The 23,644-nt window shown below is 43.8% G+C and overlaps 1 pseudogene; it reads left to right on the plus strand.

Annotated features, from left to right (window-relative positions):
• Positions 1 to 17,877: 17,877 nt before the first annotated feature.
• On the plus strand, positions 17,878 to 17,996 carry LOC146066155 (5S ribosomal RNA; annotated as a pseudogene).
• Positions 17,997 to 23,644: the final 5,648 nt, after the last annotated feature.

A 23,644-nucleotide genomic window follows, 5' to 3' on the forward strand; every position in this document is an offset into this window, starting at 1 on the left:
ACTCAAGTCCGCACACCGCCGATTCCGGAAGTCCCTCACATCCGAACTTCCGGTAATCGCGGCATTCTCGCAGAGGTCCGGAACACAGACGGCGTGGAGAAAGAATGGAAAGCCAGAAGACCTAGGTAAACTTAGGGACAGTTAGAGCTGCCGAGGATCTTCACCAATAGTGCTACACCTTCAACCACAGCCGGGACCCGCAAAACTTTCTCCCCCCAAAAAAGCCTGATAAGGGCTGTAAACATTTTATCACTAACCCCTTTTTTCTTTCACGGCTAAGCACATTCCTTCACCATTATTATTGTATTACATTTTATGCCATATAACCATAACACATAAGCGCTTTTTTCTGCCAGTGAACCAAGTTTAAATAATTTACAAAAAGCTGCTACATCCGAGCGCAGAGCACACTTTCTTCCTTCCCAAATTAAAATAACTGATGAATTGTACAAGTTGAAGTGCAAAGAAGATGTCAACAATGCTAAGCAGGAAGGATATACAGTACAATCTGCATTCATATTCAACACTGACATATAGGGTAAGGAAAGCTACTGTTGTTAAACTGCACTTCCAAAATGATATACAGTAATGACCGGCCATTAAAATGCTAGGTGCTTGAAAGTGGAAATGATGTGTTCCAAATTGGGCAAGAAAATAGCTGAGCAGTCTACTATTCATTTGCAACATTGTGTTGGATAAGCTCCTGTACAAAAGAAGTATTATACCATTGTCTGGTTTCTGTTGATCAGTCAAGATATACAATGGTCTACCTCAGTGGTTCCCAAACTTTTTTGAATCACGGCACCCTAGAGCATCAAAATATTTTCAAGGCACCCCTAGGCCAAATGCTTCTTATAGAGAAATTCAGAAAAAAAAATGTAATCAAGTGCATTGTGTTTATATGTCACAGTTATCTGGTGAGGGGCAGGATTTGCTTCTGTTTGTCCACATATATTATGATTGGCAGCCACAAGCACTGGTTTTGCCTGGTACATTGACCATAAATAATATGAAATGAACCCAAGGCACCCCTGCAAGTGTCCTGAGGCACCCCAGGGTGCCTAAGCACACAGTTTGGGAACCATTGGTCTACCTGCTTCATTAGATAATGTGGTAGAGAAACGTAAAAAAATATCTTGCTCGGGTAGGCAACAAATATTGCAGGTTATCAGGTGCACCATGGTACGTACTACACCAGACATGAGACAAGTAACCTTGATAAGACATAATGGGGCAAATGTATTAAGCCTTAAAAAGAGACAAAGATAAAGAGTGATAAACATCCAGCCATTCAGCTCATAACTGAAACACAGCCTATACCAAGACAGTAAGAAGCTGATTGGCTGGATGTTTATTTTGATAGGCTTGCCTGATTAGGTATTTTCAAGGAATTCTTGAAAGTTTGGAGGCAAGTGGCATAAGTGCCTCAGAGGGTTATGCTTGAGGTACCTAAATATGATAGGCTTGCCTGAAGAGGTAAGTTTTCAGGGAACACTTGAAAGTTTGGAGGCTAGTGGAGAGTCTTATTGTGCGTGGAAGAGCATTCCATAGGATGGGAGCAGCCCGCTAAAAGTCTTGTAATAGTGAATGGGAGCTAGTGATCCGTGCAGAAGATAGACGCAGATCTTGCACAGAGCGGTCGAGATGGGAGATATTTTGAGATAATTAAATAGATATATGCTTGTGTGGTATGCAGGGCTGCTGCAAGATTTCCTAGCACCCTAGGCAAACTGTCAGCCTGACACCCCCACCCCCCGCACCAAAATAGAGGGGAAGTGCTTTATATACTCTTTACCTATAACACCCCCCCATACCCCATATAGTATATATAAAAATCACCACTCCCTCATCCCTTATGTATCTGTCCTTAATGCCTACCACCCACTAACACATGCATGTTTAACCTACTTGTTTAGGATTTTCTTTTCTGTCATACAAGACACTGCAAAAACTCTAATCCATGCTCTCATCATCTCACGCATTGATTATTGCAATAGTCTCCTTATTGGCCTTCCCCCAATACAGACTCTCACCACTACAGTCCATCATGAATGCAGCTGCGAGGCTAATCTTCCTAGCCAGACGTTCATCGTCTGCAAAGCTACTCTGTCAGGCACTTCATTGGTTACCTGTATTCTACTGTTTTCAATACAAAATTCTTTTACTTACACACAAACCCATAAACCAAACTACACCAACATACATATCATCTCTTATCTCAAAATATCATCCAACACGACCTCTACGCTCCTCCCAAGATCTGCGTCTCTCATCCACAATCATTACTCGCTCCCATTCCCGACTGCAGGACTTTTTTCGGGCTGCACCCACTCTGTGGAATGCCCTCCCAAGCACAATAAGACTCTCCTCCAGTCTCCAAACCTATAAGCGTTCCCTAAAAACTCATCTCTTCAGGCAAGCTTATCAAATTCCAGAACCAGTCACAGAACCTTGCATTCTGGTAGAATCGATGCAATAAAGAATACAGTATCTATCCTTATGTATCAATGCCTATTTCCCTATAGATTGTAAGCTTGCGAGCAGGGCCCTCCTACATTTTGACTGTCTGTAAATACCCTGTTTTGTTGTATCACTGTCTCCTTTGTAAAGCGCAACGGAATATGCGACTGTTAATAAATATAATAAATAAATAAATAAATTTTCTGTGGCTCGTGGCTGTTCTCCTGGGATGTGATGTTTTAATGCAGGCAGCAGCAGTCTACATGCTCTGCATGCTGCTAATCTCTCTCCGGAGTGGACCATTGAAGGGAGCTGGGGACAATTGCGGCTGAGGCGCCCTGCATTAACATAAATCATACAGTAGCTGGTGTTCAGTCAGCTTTTAGCAAATACCAGCGACTGGCTGATCATGGCGGGGGCTGGAGGAAGCAACCCCTCCTCCCTGCTTACGGGCCCATGAGAGCAGTGGTGCAAGTAGTATTTTTTTCTTGGTGGTACTGATAGCCTCCACCAAAAATGGGCGTGACCATGTGTCATGAGGGGTCGTGGTCACACAAAGCTAGAGGAGTGACTAAATGACAATAGTGGTGTGGCATCAGGAGACAGGGAATGAGAAACAGGGAAGCTGCCCGGCTCTCCCCCAAGCTCTTGCTTGGGGGAGAGCCGGGCAGCTTGTACTTACAATTGTGGGGCCTGCTCTTCATGCTTTCGGCACCGCTGATACCTGTCAGTGTGACAGGCTAAATCAGCAGTAGCCGGTAGCTGCATACAGCACTAATCATAATGCAGATGCATTATATTTAGACTTAAAATAAAAATAGAATTGACAGTGGGTCAGGGTGTAAGTGGTACTGCGTACCTGCAACATATTTCTTACAGGTACTCCGTACCACGCCGTACCCCCTTACTTGCAACACTGCATGAGAGGGACACTACACTGGCTGCCCAGGGAGCAGGTAATCAGTGCAGCTGAGATACTAATGCTCCTGATGCTACTCAATGACTTTTACTCTCCGCTGCAAACTCTGCTGGCACTTGCTCTACCAAGTCACCGCGGAGTATGGGAGAGGTAGTCAGAGTGGGGCAGTGAAGGCCAGGGGGGGTGGGGGGGGAACTAGGAAGAATGGGAGGGTTTACAGGAGTATGCCAGGGGGGTAGTTTCACAGACGAAAGCTGGGGGTTGAAACACGCTGCGGGGGAGAGGAGATTTCTGAGAGGAGGACCTGGTTCACACAGCGCTGCCACTGGTTAGAAAACAGGGGGTAGGGGCAGGGCCGCCTTTACAATAGAGTGGGCCCCTGGGCAAAATAATTTGAGGGGCACCCCTCACAACCCCCTCTTCACAACGCCACCCCCCTCCTCACAACCCCGCCTCCACCCTCCTCACAATTAACCCCCTGCCTCCACCCACCTTTGTGCACAGCAGCTGGGGGTAGCGATTCCGGCTCCAGGGATCCGGGCAGCGGCGGGTGGCAGGATCAGTCCAATCTGCGGTGACTCAGACCTTGATGTACCGCTAAACACTGCCGGGCGGGAGCTCTGCAGGTTTTGAAATAACTGGCCATACACTGATTGGCTGAGCGTCCGGCCAATCAGCGTCTGGCCAGTATTTTCAAAATCAGCAATGCTTCCCACTCGGCAAATAGCACTACATCAAGGTCTGAGCCCTGACGGACGCAGCTGACAGCCACCGCCAGGAACCCCTCCGCACGCTGCACGGATCCCCTCCGCACACCACCCGGATCCCCTCCGCACGCCGCCCGGATCCACTCCACAAGCCCCCTGGATGCCCTCCACACGCCGCCTGGAGCGCAGCATCAAGCTCCCGGCCCTCCCACTGCCCGGATCCCTGCCGCCCACCGCTGTTCCCCAGCGCAGGACTGTCTTCCCCATTGGGGTGGGCCTCTACAATCCTTGGGCCCCTGGGCAACTGCCCATTAAGCCCAATGGGAAAGATGGCCGTGGGTAGGGGGGCAGGGCCTGTTACTGCAGGAAGGGCTCTGGTTCTAGTAAGGCAGCAGTGATGGTGAGGGCTGGTTGACTAGAGGGAGGGGTCTGGAGGGAGGGGGGATGGGCTACTTATGTTTAACCCCTTACCGCCGCAGCCTGTTTTTGCCTTCCTGACAGAGCCCTTTTTTTCAAATCTGACATGTATCACTTTATATGTGGGGATAACTTTTTATTGCTTTTACTTATCCCAGTGATTTTGAGATTGTTTTCTCGTGACACATTGTACTTTAAGTTAGTGGTAAATTTTGGTCGATACAGTCTTTTTTTTTGTGTGAAAAATACCAAAATGTCGTAAAAAAATTGAACATTTTGCAATTTGCAAAATGTTAAATTTTCTGCTTGTGAGACAAATAATCATACCACTCAAAATAGTTAATAACTAACATAGACCATATGTATACTTTATGTTTTAATCATTATTTCAACCTCCTTTTATTTTTTTGGGACACTAAGGGGCAGCAGAGTCAAAATTATACACATAACTCATAAAACGCTGCAATTGGCTGTTCACATTTGAACAGCCAATCGCAACGATCGCCGATGGGGGGGGGGGCATCGCTGCCCCCCCTGGGCAATGAGGGAAGATGTCTGCTGTCAGGGACAGCAGACATCGTACCTCTGTCACCGCGTCTATAGACGCGGTGACAGTTTAATGGCATGACGTACATTTATGCCATGTGTCGGGAAGTACATCCCGACCATGACGTAAATGTACGTCAAATGTCGGGAAGGGGTTAAAGGACGTTAGCGTCCAAGGTGGGCTGGGGTGCGGCTGTGTTTCTTCCCTGCTCCTCGCCTCTTCCAAAGAACTTAACTCAATACACTAACAGCGTGTGATGCCGTTCTCCAGTGGCCGGTGCCCATAGGCTATTGCCTAAAGCTGCCTAGTGGTGGTGCCAGCCCTGGCAGTATGGTTAATAATTTTATATGTGGGTAGAAGTAATTTATATTGAGTACAGTAGAATATGGGCAACTAATGCAGGGACTGGCAGAGCGGATCAGCGTCTTGCTAGGAAGATCAGTCTAGCAGCAGCATTCAAAAAGGATTGTTGTGGCGAAAGTCTGTTCTTGGGAAGACCAGTTAGGAGACTATTGAAATAATCAATGCGGGATATAATGAGTGCATGGATTCTGGTTCTGCGGGCAGAGAAAGTCGGATGACATGTAATGATGGGCATATAAAATACAGGTGGGTAGTTCTTAGGGCATGTGGGAGATTCTATATGTGCAGGGACTTCAAACAGCTTTGTATGCCCTGGGCAAAGCAAAGCACTGGGGTCCCTTCCCACCCATTCATGGGAACCAATTAGAAACAATCTTAACCTGCCCCCCTTAAGGTCCTGCGTCGACTCTCCACATGCTTCCAATCAGCATGCTGAAAAACATTCACTGTCTGGCTGCAGGCTGGTAGGCAGGTGGTGGATGATGCCCCACCACTCTGATTGTGTGACCACCATCCTAGACTGTCCGGAGACCCCTAGAAGTGCGGAACTTTTTTTTCTGGCTATAAAAGTCATCAAATGTATATTATTGTCCCTAAGAAGCCCAGAGAACCCTGACATACCAGGTACAGGGCCAAAACTAGGTTTTTCAGTGCCCGGGGCAAGGCACACACTTGGTGCCCCCCCAAAAAATCCAATGCACATGGCAAAAAATGGTGGTCCCACAAAACTATAGGGTCTTAGACATGATGCATACCACACACCATGATTCCCATGACATATGCCACATAAGTAGTGCCACTTACCCACATGCTCATCGGGAAAATCGTCAAGTCGAATGGCCGGTGCAGAAAGAGACAGGGCGGGATCATCCAGGATCCAGCAGCACTGCAGCAGCCCGCCGCAGTACAGACTCCGGCATGGCGCCACCAGGCTGCAAGCCTCAGCACCAATTTGATAGCCGGGCAGAGAGAGGTGGGCTGCCCGGCTGTGTGAAATGTCATGCCGGGTCCCCACACAAAAGGAGCTTGCGGCACAGGAGCAAATCGGTGGTCCACTCCTGATTGGCTGCCGGACCGGTAGGCCTCCTATTGGCTGGCGATCCGGCATGAAATTTCAAACAGCGGTGGACTCTCTCTGAAGACAGCCGGGCAGCCCACGTCTCTATGCCTGGCTGTAACACAATTTCTGTTCTGCTGGAATGCGCCGTCTTCTCCCTCACGCTGAGGCAGTAACCACTGTAACATTGACTGTCTCAGCTCAATATGCGCCCCCCCTCCATGCAGCGCCTGGTGCGCGTGACCCCCCAGCCTCCCCTAGTTACGGCCCTGACAGGTATTATAATAAAATCCGGTACTTATGTAATATCTGGGCTCCCGTTTTTCTTATGAGACCACGTCCCCTTGCGGGGCTCGCTGCGCTCACCACACTATATAAAATCAACTCCATGCGTAGTTGGATAGTAGGGGTATGAAAAAATGGGGTGCATTTAACATGGGAGCCCAGATAATACATAAGTACCTAAAATACTTCCAAATAACTGTAAATTCCATTTTTGACTTGTCTCCTTCTCCCATAAAAATCCTTGAACTTCTGCTTTCCTGTTCGTTCTGTTGACAGAACATTTATACATAATGCAGGTCAATCCATTCTTTCCAGTAATGAAAACATTCTACACAGTGATAAAACAGTTGGATTTAATAAGTAAATTATGTCTGGCAACAAATCACAGCCACAAAAATCTCTTTAATCCGACCTCCTTCTCTTACATTAAGAAAATTACTTTTTATTCATCTAAATGATAGCAACCTAGAACAGTCTTTGGTTACAAGAGAGAATTTAATTAAATGCTTTAAGAAATGGATTATTATACTCGCTGGGCGATTTATGGGGACATTTTGCTAAAAAGAAATATGGCAGTTTGACAGCTGGTCTCATAAATCCATGAACTTTCCTTGCAGTAATCATTCGTGTCTGATTGGCTGCATTATTGGTTGGGCACTGAGACTATGTAACCATATTTATAACAATTCTATGCGGTGGCTGTGTAGGAGACGGCAGGACTGAAAGGTACATAGCACAGGCGAAATGCGAGAATTCTTTTTATTAATAATACTTTTTTTATTGCGGGCAGTACGGATGGTGTAATGGTTAGCATTACTGCCTCACAGCACTGGGGTCATGGGTTCCATTCCCACCATGGCTCTAACTGTGCGGAGTTTGTATATTCTCCCCGTGCTTGCGTGGGTTTCCTCCGGGTACTCCGGTTTCCCACAATCTAAAAATATACAGGTAGCTTAATTGGCTCCCAACAAATTAACCCTAGAACGTCTGTGTGTGCGTGTACATGTTGTAGGGAATATAGACTGTAAGCTCCACTGGGGCAGGGACTGATGTGAATGTTCAAATGCTCTTTGTAAAGCGCTGCGGAATATGTGTGCGCTATATAAATAACTGTAAATAAATAAAATAAACCAATCGGCCCCTATCCTCCTATTTTTTTTTAAACAACCTGTCAAATGTCAGCAGCTGATTGGCTAATACATTGGGGGGATGAACTAAGCAATTGCAGTACACCCCACAGCACATCGCAGTTATACTAATCGCATATGCATATGAAGCAGACGCTGATTGGTTAGAAGGTCCCTGCGAGACAACAGGTGGTGGTGGTGGAGGGGGAGGGCGGCGGGGTCCAGTGCGGGGCAATGGAGGATGCGAAAAGGAGCCCATAGAGTTGGAGCCACATCGCTGAAAGCTGGACCCCCAGATGAATTCAGGAAAATTCTGGGTACTGTTAGTAGTCCTTCATCAATGGATCGCAGTAATCTAGTGGGACAATAAGGGATCAGAAGCTGCTGCAGGTACCTTGGGTCCTGGTCATGTAGAGCTTTGAAAGTCAGTAAGACAATCTTGAAAATTATTCGCCAACTTATAGACAGCCAGTGAAGGGAGTATAGAATGGGTGTTATGTGGCTGGAGCGGGGCTGATTGGTTAATAGCCTGGCAGCTGTATTTTGTACCATCTGCAAGCGGTAAAAAATTTTGCTGGGAGCCCAAGGTAGAGGGCATTGCAGTATTCATGGCGCGATGATACAAATGCATGTATGACTTTAGGCAGGTCTTCTGAGGGAATTAAGTGCTTGATTCTGGCTGTATTCCTTAGATGATAGAATGAGGATTGAATTGTGGCTGATACCTGATGTTTAACTGTCAAGCCACTATCCAGGACAACACTAAGATTCCGCACATGTTCCGTATTTTGAAGTTCTGCACCCCCAAGCGTAAGTCCTTTTCTTTGGCTCTTCTGCAGTCTTGCTGTGTGACCTATCATAAGCACCTCTGTTTTATCAGGGTTCAGTCTCAGCCAACTGGCACTCATCCACTGCTGGAGCTCAGCTAGACAGCCATTAAGGGTTGTTATTGGGTTCTCAGTACCTGGAGCAAAGGACAGGTATAGTTGTGTACATAGGTGCCGATTTATGTTTTTGTTGGTGGGTGCTCAAGCCAAAAATATAGAGGAGTGGCTTCATGGGGAAGGGGTGTGACCACAAAATAATACCAATTTATATTACGGACCACAGTTGTCTCCAAAATTCAAATTACAGCAACAGAGTTCCACATACATAAATGCCCCCACAGTGCAGGTACATAAATGCCCCCACAGTGCAGGTACATAAATGCCCCCACAGTGCAGGTACTCCGTGGACAGAATACACTCTTCCCGGCATACTATTTCCCAGGTGGTGGGTCCGGCAATGTGGGTGCTGCAGCCACGAATTATCAAGTTAATATGGCGGCCCAGCAGCGGGACTCTGGCTCGTGGGTGCTCATCAATTTCCGTGGGTGCTCGGGCCCTTGAGCACCCACAGAATCGGCACCTATGGTTGTGTAACATCTGCATAGCAGTGGTAGGCCATGACGTCTGATTATTTCACCAAGTGGTAGCATGTCAACGGTAAATAGCATGGGAGATTATATGGGACCCTGCGGGACACCACATGGAAGTGGGATGGGGATGATGAATACACTCCAGATGAAACTCTCTGTGACCTACCAGTGAAAATTGATTTGAACCAGTAAATTTACCCCTATTAAATTTATCCCATAGTGTTTTAATGAATGGTATTGTGTAATTGAACTGGACTGAATATTTGCCTGCTTTTTAAAAGAGGCTTCATGTTTAAGTTCTAATGGTCTATTGCATATTACCAAGTATTCTTACAATCGTTGCTAGTAATTTAATTAAGATTAGTATATTTAAAAAAAAGTTCTTAGTGGTTCAAATAAAGGAATATTAATTACAATTAAAATATTATTATTCTCACACATTGAACAAATTTATTTTATATACAAAGTTTATATTTTCAACTTCAGATTATGTCATTTACGATTGTTTTTAAGAGAAACATACTACTGTACATATTGGTTATGTCAGTATAACACTGAAGATACAAATTCTGCAACCATATGAGATATACCAGACTTACAGTATCTGACATGTGGATGGTGATGTCATGGATTTTTCAGTCAGATGCGGAAAAAATGTTTATCGTAACGTGTGAGGTATTTTAAATGTTTTTTTTTTTAGAACTAGGGAGACAAGAGCATGTTTGAAGGAGGAGGGGAAGATCCCAGAGGATAGGGAAAGATTAATAAGGTGAGCCAGGTGAGAGCAGACCGACAGTACTGAGACGACGGATAATATTGGAGGGGATAGGATCGAGTGGGCAGGTGGAGGGAGAAGCGGATCGAAGGATAGAATGGACTTCAGTGGCAGTGGTGGGGTAAAATGAGGACAGGGGTGGGAAGGAGTGGAGCGGAGATGTTAGAGGGGAGGAGGGAAAGGATGAGGTCATGGCAGTCCTGAGAGAGGAGATTTTGTAGGTAGCAAAAAGGTAGGAAAAGTAGGTAGCAAAATCAGCGGCTACAATGGAGGACGGAAGAGCTGGATGAGGGGGGAAGAGCAAGGAGTTGAAGGTGGCGAAGAGCCTGCGGGGGTTGGATGATTGGGAAAGTATGAGGGACTTAAAGTAGGATTCCTTGGCCAGAGCAAGGGCTGAAGGAGGAAATAATGAATTGGGGTGGGGTAGTGCTGCAGCTTCACCTAGCTGCCAATGTGACATTGATTAATGGTGCTGAGCATCAGGAACCAAGGCACACTGAATGCACAAGTGTGCAGTTCATTACTGGGAGTTGACCAATGAGACTTTGCACAAGAGGTCAGAGGCTGATAAAGTTGTGCTGAGCTCTGATTGATGGAACTCATCATATGCTTCTCAGGCCCATGGAAGACAGCAGCAGCGGCCTTATCATGGGAGGGGTTTTGATCTGAGCCTGTGAGGTCCCCTACAGAGTAAGGTACAGAGGGACAAACACATGCTTTTCATGTGGCCAGTAATGCTTTTCATGTGGCCAGTAATGACAAGTGTCTAAAGTGACCCGGGCCCCCCAAAGGCTTAATCCACCCCTGCTTACTAGTATATATATATATATATATATATATATATATATATATATATATATATATATAGAATCCTCGAATAAGCGGCACTCAGAAGACTTCTCTTTGCAGGTGAAAAACTTTATTTCAAGAAGCCGACATGTTTCGGGACGCAGCCCGTCGTCAGGGATAAAGTGCATAGTGAAAACAGACTTACATATATACCCCACATGAACACACCCCCCTTGCGTCATTCCATTCACCACAGCTGTGTGGCTTTCCTCTGGGCGCCAATCCAGTACGGAGCGGCAGCCGCCTCTCCCGGTACTAGACTCACGTCACCACAGTGCGCCTCCCAGCTGATGGCGTCTGGTTGCTAAGGAACCTAGTGAATGAAAGATACGTATTAAAACCACGTAATGAATCAATGTAAATTATTGTGCAAATAGTGCAAGTTTAAATAGATAATAAAAGGTTAAAAACATTGCGGCATGGGCTAGTGCAATTTAATAAGCAGTTCATATATTTAATAAATTCAAGGAAATAAAGTTATTATATAAATGATAAATGTAAACATTTGTATAGAGACACATAACCTGTTAGTATGTTATATGTAGCAGACAATTTACAGAAAACTACTTAAACCTGAGTATTCATTTAAGCCTCTGGGGGAGAGTGAATCTAGTTTGTGTATCCACAAACTCTCTCTTTGAAGTAATCTTCTGTTGCGGTCACCTCCACGGACTGATTCCGGGATGTGATCTATAATTCTGCTCCGTATGCTGGCAACTGAATGACCCGCTTCTACACAGTGCCTTGCTATGGGATGTTCACTAGTCTTGGATATGAGGGCTGCTCGAATGGTACATCTATGGTTAGCCATCCTTTCTTTAAAAGTGGTAGTGGTTTTACCCACATACACTAATCCGCAGGGACAGGTTAAGGTATAAACAACGTATTTAGACGTGCAAGTGAGGACAAAATTGATAGAGAACTTTTTACCAGTATATGGATGGTAAAAGGCATTGCTTGCTACCATTGAGCTACAGGTCGTACAGCCCGTGCAACGGTAGCAACCGGGGCGTTTAGACATGAAATGTTTTTTAGGGGTCTGTTTATTCAAATCTGTCACATCCAATTTGACTAATGAATCTCTCAAATTTTTACCCCTAGAATATGCTGGCATCAAATGCGTATTATATAAACTTTTAAGTTCCCCATCAGTATTTACTATAGGCCACAGTTTTTTAACGGCACTTCTAGTGACATGACTAGAGCTAGAATATCGATTAACCCAAGGAATTTTGGCTATTTTATTATCTGTTGTTAATTTGGGTTTTAATGTGTCTGCTCTAGGGATGTCTCTGACTTTTTCTCTCACTTTGATCAAATCCTTACGTTCATATCCTCTAGCTGTAAATTTGTTCACCATATTGTCCAAGGCTGATTCTAATTTTTCTTCACTACTCACAATGCGTCTCACTCTCAGCATCTGTGAGTAAGGAAGACCATATTTCATGGTTTCTGGATGGAAGCTATCAGCTCTCAATATGGTGTTGCGGTCTGTTGGTTTAATGTAGATATCAGTGTTGATACCACTATTATCCAAGTAAATATCGACATCTAGAAAGTTCACTCTGACATTACTCATATTGTATGTGAATTTTATCACACTATCAGATTTGTTATGGATGTCTAGTACTGTGGATAGGGTATCCTGTTCCCCCTTCCAGACAAATAGTAAATCATCGATGAATCTCACAAATAATAACATATCGTCTGATTGGATCTGTTGGTAAATCAATTGAGTTTCAAGATGTATCATGAAGGCATTGGCGTACGATGGGGCCACATTGGACCCCATCGCACAGCCCCGCCTCTGCAAAAAGAACCGCCCATCAAAATAGAAGAAGTTTCTAGTTAAAGTTAAATTCAACAACTCTATAAAAAAATGGATGGGTGGACCTTTGTATTTAGGATTATTGGTAATGAGTTCTACCACAGCCTCAATCCCAGGTTGATGGGGTATGCTTGTATACAAGCTAGTTACGTCCGCACTGCATAGAGTAATATTATTTGCAGTGGCATCAATTCCCTCCAGCCTCAGGATCAGGTCAGTGGTATCCCTAATATATGATGCGCTATCTTGTACACATGGGTTTAAAAAGTGGTCTAAGTACATGGAGATGGGCTGATACAAGGAACCCCTGGCAGAGATGATGGGTCTGCCAGGGGGATCCATTAGCTGTTTGTGGATCTTAGGTAGCACATAAAATAGTGGTACCACCGGAAAATCCACAGACAATGCCTCCTTTAATTCATTTGTAATGTACCCAGACATAACAGCATTTTGCAAAATGTTATCAAGTTCATTCTTGTAGCGCACCGTAGGATCTTTATCTAATTCATCATAAACCGATACATCATTCAATTGTCTATAACATTCTTTTATATAGGACTCAGTTTCCTGTATAACCACACCCCCACCCTTATCCGCATTTCTGATAATAATATCAGTCCGCTTACTTAAATCTTGAAGAGCTTGCTTTTCTGTTTTTGTTAAATTATAGCGGATGTGCTCATTGTTGTCGGTGGCTGGTGCGGTTTTTTCCATAAGACGATTGAAAGTTTTTAATGATGCACTTGAAGAAGGCGGGTCAAATGTGGACTTCTTTTGTAATTTCCTTATATGTGGCGGAATGTCTATATTCTTCATGGGTCGTGGGTTTTTATCAAAATATTCCTTTAATCTTAAGCCTCTATTGAATTTATAGCTGTCCACTTTCCACTGAAAAGTGTCATGTGGAGTGGTTGGTACGAATGACAACCCCTTCGAGAGGATGTTATGCTCTGCTGTAGTTAGAGGAATATTTGTCAAATTAAATACTGAAGATATTAACGTTGGCTTTTGGCTGTCGCTTTTCTTCCCCCTCTGGCTTTGGCCCCCCCTCCTCGTCCGGCAGCCGGTGGTTTTGTGCCTGCTTGGCGAGTTGTGACCCCTAAAGGGAGACTTTGTGTGGGGTTAATCGATGTTATGGAATCCACATCACTCTTGAGGTGTTGGACCCTTCAGGTGCATTATATTGACCTCGGTTGTATCGATTTTTACGTTGTGAGTAGGGTGGGCGGGGATTGCGCTGAGGGTTCAGCCAAGTATAGACTGAATTAGTCTCATAGTCAATTTGGACCTTCTTTTTTTTGTCCCTTTTAAACTTAATTAAGTCTCGTTTGTATGTTTCTACAGCCAAGTTTAATTTTTCTAGCCAATTAGTGTCCGTATCTTTTTCAAAGTTTGCTTTATTATTCAATTCAAATGTGGTCAATTGCGTTTGGGTCAGGGCTAGCTCTCTTCTGGACTCCTCGATCACGAGAAGTACAAGGTCCATTGAGCATTTGTTAAGGATCGCAATCCATTTTTTACAAAACGGGATATTATGGCGTCCTATAGTAGGGGTGTTCCGAACCCTGAAACCACGGGGTATTTGTTTATCTTTGAAATAATCTGATAAAGTGATCCCATGATATAAGAAGTCCATCTCTCGTTTTTTTAAACGATACCATTCCTTAAACAAATCATCAGTCGCAGGTGTAGTGCTGTCTTGGTCAAGTCTACGGTCATATACAATGTGATCAGCTTCTATGTCAGAGTAACTGAAACTCTCACCTGTGTCCATTTGGGCCAATTGCGCCCCAGGTATGGTTCCATCCATAGTAGTAGGTGAGTATATGACTGCTTAAGTCTTTGCACAAGTCCCGTGCCCGGGTGTCCTCTGGCGTATTCAAAGTAAACGTTGCTGTGGGTGCCTTGGAAGGAGATCCTCACTCGATGGTGTCGATCGTCCAGGTATATGCAGCGCAGGTCCCGGCACTCCTTGCTTAATAAGTGAACTGCTCCGGTGCCCTCTCAGGTGTAATAACCTTGTATAGAATCCTCGAATAAGCGGCACTCAGAAGACTTCTCTTTGCAGGTGAAAAACTTTATTTCAAGAAGCCGACATGTTTCGGGACGCAGCCCGTCGTCAGGGATAAAGTGCATAGTGAAAACAGACTTACATATATACCCCACATGAACACACCCCCCTTGCGTCATTCCATTCACCACAGCTGTGTGGCTTTCCTCTGGGCGCCAATCCAGTACGGAGCGGCAGCCGCCTCTCCCGGTACTAGACTCACGTCACCACAGTGCGCCTCCCAGCTGATGGCGTCTGGTTGCTAAGGAACCTAGTGAATGAAAGATACGTATTAAAACCACGTAATGAATCAATGTAAATTACCAATAATCCTAAATACAAAGGTCCACCCATCCATTTTTTTATAGAGTTGTTGAATTTAACTTTAACTAGAAACTTCTTCTATTTTGATGGGCGGTTCTTTTTGCAGAGGCGGGGCTGTGCGATGGGGTCCAATGTGGCCCCATCGTACGCCAATGCCTTCATGATACATCTTGAAACTCAATTGATTTACCAACAGATCCAATCAGACGATATGTTATTATTTGTGAGATTCATCGATGATTTACTATTTGTCTGGAAGGGGGAACAGGATACCCTATCCACAGTACTAGACATCCATAACAAATCTGATAGTGTGATAAAATTCACATACAATATGAGTAATGTCAGAGTGAACTTTCTAGATGTCGATATTTACTTGGATAATAGTGGTATCAACACTGATATCTACATTAAACCAACAGACCGCAACACCATATTGAGAGCTGATAGCTTCCATCCAGAAACCATGAAATATGGTCTTCCTTACTCACAGATGCTGAGAGTGAGACGCATTGTGAGTAGTGAAGAAAAATTAGAATCAGCCTTGGACAATATGGTGAACAAATTTACAGCTAGAGGATATGAACGTAAGGATTTGATCAAAGTGAGAGAAAAAGTCAGAGACATCCCTAGAGCAGACACATTAAAACCCAAATTAACAACAGATAATAAAATAGCCAAAATTCCTTGGGTTAATCGATATTCTAGCTCTAGTCATGTCACTAGAAGTGCCGTTAAAAAACTGTGGCCTATAGTAAATACTGATGGGGAACTTAAAAGTTTATATAATACGCATTTGATGCCAGCATATTCTAGGGGTAAAAATTTGAGAGATTCATTAGTCAAATTGGATGTGACAGATTTGAATAAACAGACCCCTAAAAAACATTTCATGTCTAAACGCCCCGGTTGCTACCGTTGCACGGGCTGTACGACCTGTAGCTCAATGGTAGCAAGCAATGCCTTTTACCATCCATATACTGGTAAAAAGTTCTCTATCAATTTTGTCCTCACTTGCACGTCTAAATACGTTGTTTATACCTTAACCTGTCCCTGCGGATTAGTGTATGTGGGTAAAACCACTACCACTTTTAAAGAAAGGATGGCTAACCATAGATGTACCATTCGAGCAGCCCTCATATCCAAGACTAGTGAACATCCCATAGCAAGGCACTGTGTAGAAGCGGGTCATTCAGTTGCCAGCATACGGAGCAGAATTATAGATCACATCCCGGAATCAGTCCGTGGAGGTGACCGCAACAGAAGATTACTTCAAAGAGAGAGTTTGTGGATACACAAACTAGATTCATGTTGAATGACAGAATGAATGTACAATACGTACACACCAGCCGACATAATCTCAAAACATATGCGTTCTGCATATACCAGCCAGTTATAATATACAACTTAATATGTTTGTGTCTCATGTATCTATGTACCCAGGCGAGGATTCCTTACAAGCCAATTACTCCGTATATGCCAAATCTCTTAAAATAATAAAAATGCAGAGTGACCTAATTAAAGTCCGATACAAAGATATCAGCCGATATCATCTGAATATATATGCGGCTTGCGTATACTAGCTAAACGATACTATGCAACCTATAACTAATATGCATCTTATACTAAAAACGTTTAATCAGTGTATCCAGGAGAGGAACAAATATACGCTGAATCAAACCAACACAGCCCCATTCAAGACCGGATTGGTCAAAAAGGCTGTCCATCAAAAAACGAGAGAATAAAGCAAGGGCATCTGCCCTCATCCAAAATGGCACTGCAAGAAGAAGCCCTATAGGCGAAACACGTGTCCACAGCCCTGATGTCCAGCCTCTCACCTCTCTGACCGTCTACCTGATACTGGCAGCAACTCTCAGCGTCCACACGCCGCCGCCGACACACTCCTCCGGGAGCTCCGGCTCTGACAGCAAGGTCGGGCATCCAGACTTCCACGCGCCCAGCTCCGGCGCAGAGTATCCGGCCGGTCTCTGCTCACAGCTTCGCCGCCAGCTAGCGCACGATCTCTATCTCCTGCAAAACCGCTAACTCAGGCAGCGGCATCAGGTTAGACAAGCGCACCGTTACTGCAGCAAGCAGCCGGTTAGCGCTCCCTGTACTGACACCTATACCTGTCCAATTGTGATTATCTCCCCTTGGAGATATGCTTTATTAATTATTCATGAGCTCTCTTTGAGCAAACTGGGTTTGTACCATCCATAACTATCATCAGACTGCGTTTAGCAACTCTAATACTCTATACAGTTTGTCTGTCATCACAGCGTGTATATCGTTACTAAAAAAGCAACTTGCAACTATTTGATCAGACACAGTTACTCTGTTACTTTGTATCCTATGGAGATTTATTGTATCCAGTGAAATACAGGAATGGAATAATGTCTGTCTGACGCTACTATCTCTCCGCAGCTGCTTAAAAATTTGGTGACAACCCAAATTGCTAATTATCAAGTATGCTACCATTTCTGATGCTGACTGTCTCCTTCAGCTTTGTGTAACACACAGAACTGCTCCTGTTTCGGTTTTTCTACTCCCCAGCAGTTATAGCACTCAGCAACCAAACCCCCCCCCCCCCCCCCTTTTTTTTCATGAATATTAGTACCATCACTAAAATTAAAAATTAATATATAATTATTATTGTTTTTTCAGTGACAGTGTGACTCAGGTGCCGCGCCTGCTGAGCCACCTCCCTTTGCAGCCCAACAGGTTACTTGTGATCAAATACCAAACCCTAATATATTGCCACCATACCCCACTGGTCTGCCCAAACCCTCCCCGAACTTGGAAGCCAAGCAGTGGAGGGCCAGGACAGTACCCAGGTGGGAGACCCCTGGGGAAGCCCAGGTGTGGCAATATTCAAAATAGGGGTATAAGCCGCCGTAATAAACACCTGTAACATGACTGCCAGAGAGAGTGTCTATTAAAGAATTTATCAACACGTATAGAGGCTGTGACATCCTTTTTTCTTTTTCCCCATACTACCAATACTAGGTGTATTACCAAATGCTATCAAGCATAAGATTGTTCATACCTAGGGGAATCGAATCATTTCACTGCCTATAATCATTGGTAATCATACCTCTGATAACATCAGTGCTTGAATGACAGATTAAGTGTGTGACTAAATTATCAATTTCCCTGGAATTAAAACCAGTCCAAGGATCACACTACATTCCAATATCTAAATATTAAATTATTTTTGTGCCATTTATTTTAAATAAAGTCTAAAATAAAAGCTATGTTTTAAAATTATCATATTACATATTTAACAAACGAGTGCGCCCAAAAAGCGTTTTTTTCTTTCTTTCTTTTGTCGGACTCTTCCTCTGACAAAAAAACCCCAGTGTTCACCATTGATTCTAAACGCCGGGCGCACCGCCAACCAAGCAACTACCAGAATTTGTCAAGTATAGTAGTTCATTAAGTTGGTACTAAAATCATTACACAGATTATAAGTCTGTGCGGATCTTTAAACCCCTTTTTTTTACCTACTAGAATTTCCTGAGGTCTTTCTCAGCTCCAAGATCCAGCACGACACTTCGGTATTGGCACCATATACAGACTTTGCTTACACATAGAATCCTTGCTCTTGCGCTCTCTCTCAACTTCTTCATTCAGGCCTTGTCAACCCCAAATCAATCAATGTCAACATTTAGTTTGAGAAATGAACTAGCATCCAAAAGAAGGACTGACAACCTGGATAATATTTTTCCTACTACCGTTAATGAGAATGTGCCAGATTCCAACTGGAATGATGACATCACCAGATTAAAATTTACATTACAAAAACAAATTAGAACAAATTGGGACCTAACAAGCTTAGAAAACTATTGCAAACTAAAAATTACCCCACGAGGGCTTAGACCTAGGACCTTTCCAGCATTTGAGTTATGCACCGAAAACCTCAAAAAAGAGTGGGAAAATAGCCTTTTGAAGTGTTCCCAGGAATTGATGGGAATCCTAATCCAACATAATCACCTTGTGCTAGAGTCCATCTCTAAAGAAGTTGAAGCATTAGGTAAGAAATTGGAACCATGGGAGACGAATACTTCCTTTCAACTCCACTTTGAAAAAAACAAAAAAGATCTTGAGGAGTATGAAAAAGTAATAATTGAAAGGAAGAGAAATAAATTCCATCGTGACCAGACTGACTTCCACACAGGACGAGTCTTCCGCTGGACAAAGCGAAATCAACGCAGGGATCTAAACCGACACCAGCCATCCACATCTGAAAAAAAGGGGGGGGGTTTACACCTTGCGGTGTCACTTTTGCGCTCAGGGGACCCTTGTGAGTGTGCAAGAATACACTCTTTTTGACTCTTTACATGAAGTCAACATATATGAGTGAAGCAATATCTTTTCAAAATAAATAGCATTTATTGAATTTCTGCATAATACATGTGGTATAAAAACAGTAAAAAAAAAAAAAAGATGAAATATATCCAGGTGAAGTATACACACTACTTTAAAAACGGGTTATGGCAAGATGTCTAGGCCTAATACCGGTACACACAAACGTGGGGTGGGTGGGGTAAGGGATAACACACAGGGGGTATGCCTTTAGGTGTGATCACACTTGTATTCTGTCTGGATGAAAGTTTCTGTAGCCTTCAAATGAGGATGCCGCTGTGGGCTGGTATTACCTCTTCCAGATGTAGGAGATGGACATGGAAACGTCTGCCGGCAGACTCCCGTCGACTGACCTCTATTAGGGTGAGGTGTAATCGGCGGATCCAGGTGCTTGCGTGCCTTCGACTAGTTTCGCCAGGTAACTGGCTTCCTCAGGATGGTCGCAGTACTGGATGAAGCTTCCTGTTCCTCCTTATAAGGTAGAGGTGTGGGTGTGTTAAAGTGACGCTGGTGCAGCCTCTAAAAACTTGCACCAATCATTGCTATTGCTCACTTTAGGGGGCGGGGGGCGGGACTCGGTGCCCGCACTTATCGCTGATATGCAATATGCTGTTGCAGCGGAGATTGCCGTGGGCGGGTGACGTCACTACTGCCCTTCTGACAGTTGGACTTCCGCCCTTCTCAGGGCCGTGTTAGCGATGCTCCGCCGTTGTCATGGTGACGCGGTGACGCTGTCCTCCCCTCTTCTCCTGGGAGCGTCTGTCAGACTTCCGCCCTTCTTAGGGCCGTGCAAGCGTCGTTGCCATGGTGACGCCGTCTGTGTATGCCGCTGTCTTCTTGTGCGAGCGTCTCTGCTGGTCGGCGTTTGTTGTTAAGCCGTCGTCAAGTTCATGGATGCTGTCACCACGCTGGAGTCCGATGTTTATTATATTGTTTATGTCCCTGTGTTACAGTGTGGCTCCAATATGAAGTTAGGTGATTTCATGCTATATTTTGGACACATTCAGGAAGGTGGGATAGGGGAAAAAAAGGGACAGGGTAGCCACAAGTGGTAGTCCTGCATAAATTCATGTATAATACATAAAGTGTATGGGGCTTCATGTGTCTAACTGCAAATTAGCTTAAATGACTACAAAGACCATTGTGATGATAAATGGATGGACAATATTAACTGTTTGATGGATATAAAGAAAAATAATAGGTGAAGATGGAGGCTATTTTAAATCTTCATATTGAAGTGCATGCAATAGAAGGGGGGACACTTCTGGGAAGGTGGAGTAGTATACGTGTCCCATTTATACCTAAGTGTCACTGTACGGTATTAGGGGTCTGGTGCTTACAATCCCCTATGGGCTACTGGATTCTTTCCATAAGGGAGTGCACCCCTATCAAATCTATGCAGGCATGCAATGGGGAAGTGTGCGGTGGTACCATAGAGTGGTATGTGAGATAATGAGAGCACCCCTTGTATGGTGGTTCTTAGGATAGCATAGGTCTCTATCATTATATGCTAGTGAATCTCCGTGGATGTATCGCTAAATTCCTACAGTCCATCAGGGATTTATTCCAATGAATTGAAAGTCCTTATCAGGACAATACACAAATAAAATTCACATAAGAATACATATAAAATATTCATCTAAAATAATTCATATAGAATAGTTCACATAGAATAATATGCATGGATCATAAATATAATACTGATAAAAATACATATATAATCTCCATAAAAAACCATAAAACATTCCTATAGAATTCATAAAAAATTTTATATCTAAAATGCATTGGCAATATCAAAAAGGGTCATAAAATATGCCCACAGAAGGGAAATTTTTTTTTTTTTTAAAAATATATACGCATGTAGTTGTCATGAACATATTATGACTTCGGTGGTGTACCCGTCCTTTTTTCTTGGGGGTTGTGGGATCTAGAGAATCTAAAGAATATAAAGAATTGGGGACATTGAGTACATGAATCCATCGGTCAGATATAAAAGGATTGAGTGGTTTACAATTCCAGATGTTTTGTAATGATTTTAGAAAGAGTTAGCTAAGGTGATGGGGAGGATCCTCATTGTGCTTTTCATGCCTTCTGGGAATTTTTACTTAAAGGAACGCTGCGATCTCAAAGTCAACGTTCATGCCATTGGGGGCTAGAGTCCCCATGTAATAGATCAGTTTTGTTTCCTCTTTGCTGAGTGCTATTTCCTGATTCCCTCCTCTCCATGGGACGGTCACTTTCTTGAGCCCATAGTACTTCAAAACGCTCGGGTCGCCACTGTGTTTATCCTTAAAGTGTGCAGGTACACTGTGGTTTTCTTTACCATTCTTTATGTTACAGAGGTGCTCTTGAATTCTTATGTGGAGCTTCCTTTTTGTCTTCCCGACATATTGTAAACCGCAGGGGCACTCTAGGAGGTATATCACCCCTGCAGTTTTGCATGTGATCCGGTCTTTTATTTCAAATTCTTTTCCATTGGCGAATGATGTTATTATCTTCACCGGTTTTGTGTATTTTTTGTATGTTTTCTTGCACGCCGTGCAGTCTCCGCATCTGGAGAAACCTTTCGTTTTGATGATGGATCTCATATTAGATGTGGGGGTGAGGGGTTTGAGGTAGCTTTGAACCAATGATTTTTTTATGTTGTCTGCTCTTCTATAAATCACACGAGGTTGGTTTGGGATGAATTCTTTCAATTCTTCATCTGCCCGCAATATGTGCCAGTGTTTCCGTAAGCTCTTTTCCAACCATCTGCTCTGCGCTGAATATTGTGAGACGAAGGTTACACATTCTTGTATTTTATTCTCCTCATCTTTCTGTTCTCTGACCTGTAGTAGGACTTCTCTTTCTAGCCTTCCAATCTTGTCTCTCTCAATTTGTAGTGTATGGTTGTCGAATTTTTTCTCCTTAAAGTTATTGACTAGTTGTTGACTTTGAATTTCATAGTCGTTTGTTTTTGAACAGTTCCTGCGGATCCTCCTAAGTTGGCCCCCTGGGATATTTTGGATCCATTTCTTATGATGGTTGCTCGTGGCCTCTAGGTAACTGTTGCAGTCTGTCTCCTTTATGTACGTCTTTGTTTCGATTTTTCCTTTTTCAATGAATATGTTCAGATCTAAGAAGTTGATACTGTCTGCGCTGATGTTACTGGTGAATTCTAGATTCAAGTTGTTGTCATTTATTTCTTCTATGAATTGTTTTAAGGTTTCTTTGTCCCCGTCCCATATTATGATGACGTCGTCAATATATCTCCCCCAGAGGCGTAGGTGCTTCTGGTGGTCACCTGGTGCCCATATGGTGTCGGTCTCCCATTGTGCCAGGAATAGATTTGCATATGAGGGCGCAAATTTCGTCCCCATTGCTGTCCCTCTGCATTGTCGGTAGAATTCTTCTCCATAGCAAAAATAATTGTGTGTAAGTGTGAACATAATGGCTTCGATGATGAAGTTTCTTTGAGCTGGATTAAGGTCTGATTCGTCCTCTAGTTTCTTTTTCACGTTGTTGCACCCCTGGTGATGGTCTATACATGTGTACAGGGCTTTAACGTCGCAGGTTGCCAATAAGAAAGTATCCTCCCACTTGATCTCTCCTAGTGTTTCCAGGATGTGGGTGGTATCTCTGATATAACCTTTTTGCTTAGTGACAATCGGCTGTAGAAATTTGTCGATGTATTCTGATAAATTCGACGTGATCGACTGGATTCCTGCCACTATGGGGCGTCCAGGTGGGTTTTGCTTGTCTTTATGTATTTTTGGGAGGTGGTAAAGAACAGGGATCTTTGGGTCTTTTGGCTGCAGGAACTTGTACTCCTGCTTGTTCAGGATTCCTTGGTCAAATGCTGATCGCAAAGATGCTTCTATTTCTTTGGTGAACTTATTGGTTGGGTTTGTGTGTAATTTTTCGTAGGTGTTGGTGTCCATAAGTTGCCTCTTTGTCTCTTCATCCACATCTGAGACAGATTATTCCAGCACGGATGAACTAAGTGAGGACAGTCACCAAAGGGAGGATCCCATACCCAGAAGACCGACCAACCACTTCTACCACTCACAACCAATCGGAGCAACTCAATCCATACCGGAACCTTTTTTAGAGTACAGCAGAGGCCGAGGCCCCAAACAAAACGAAAGACAAGACGCAGCAAAAAGAAGAGGAAG

The sequence above is a fragment of the Crinia signifera genome, chromosome 3 (assembly GCF_055691185.1).
Source record: "Crinia signifera chromosome 3, ASM5569118v1, whole genome shotgun sequence".
NCBI lineage: Eukaryota > Metazoa > Chordata > Amphibia > Anura > Myobatrachidae > Crinia > Crinia signifera.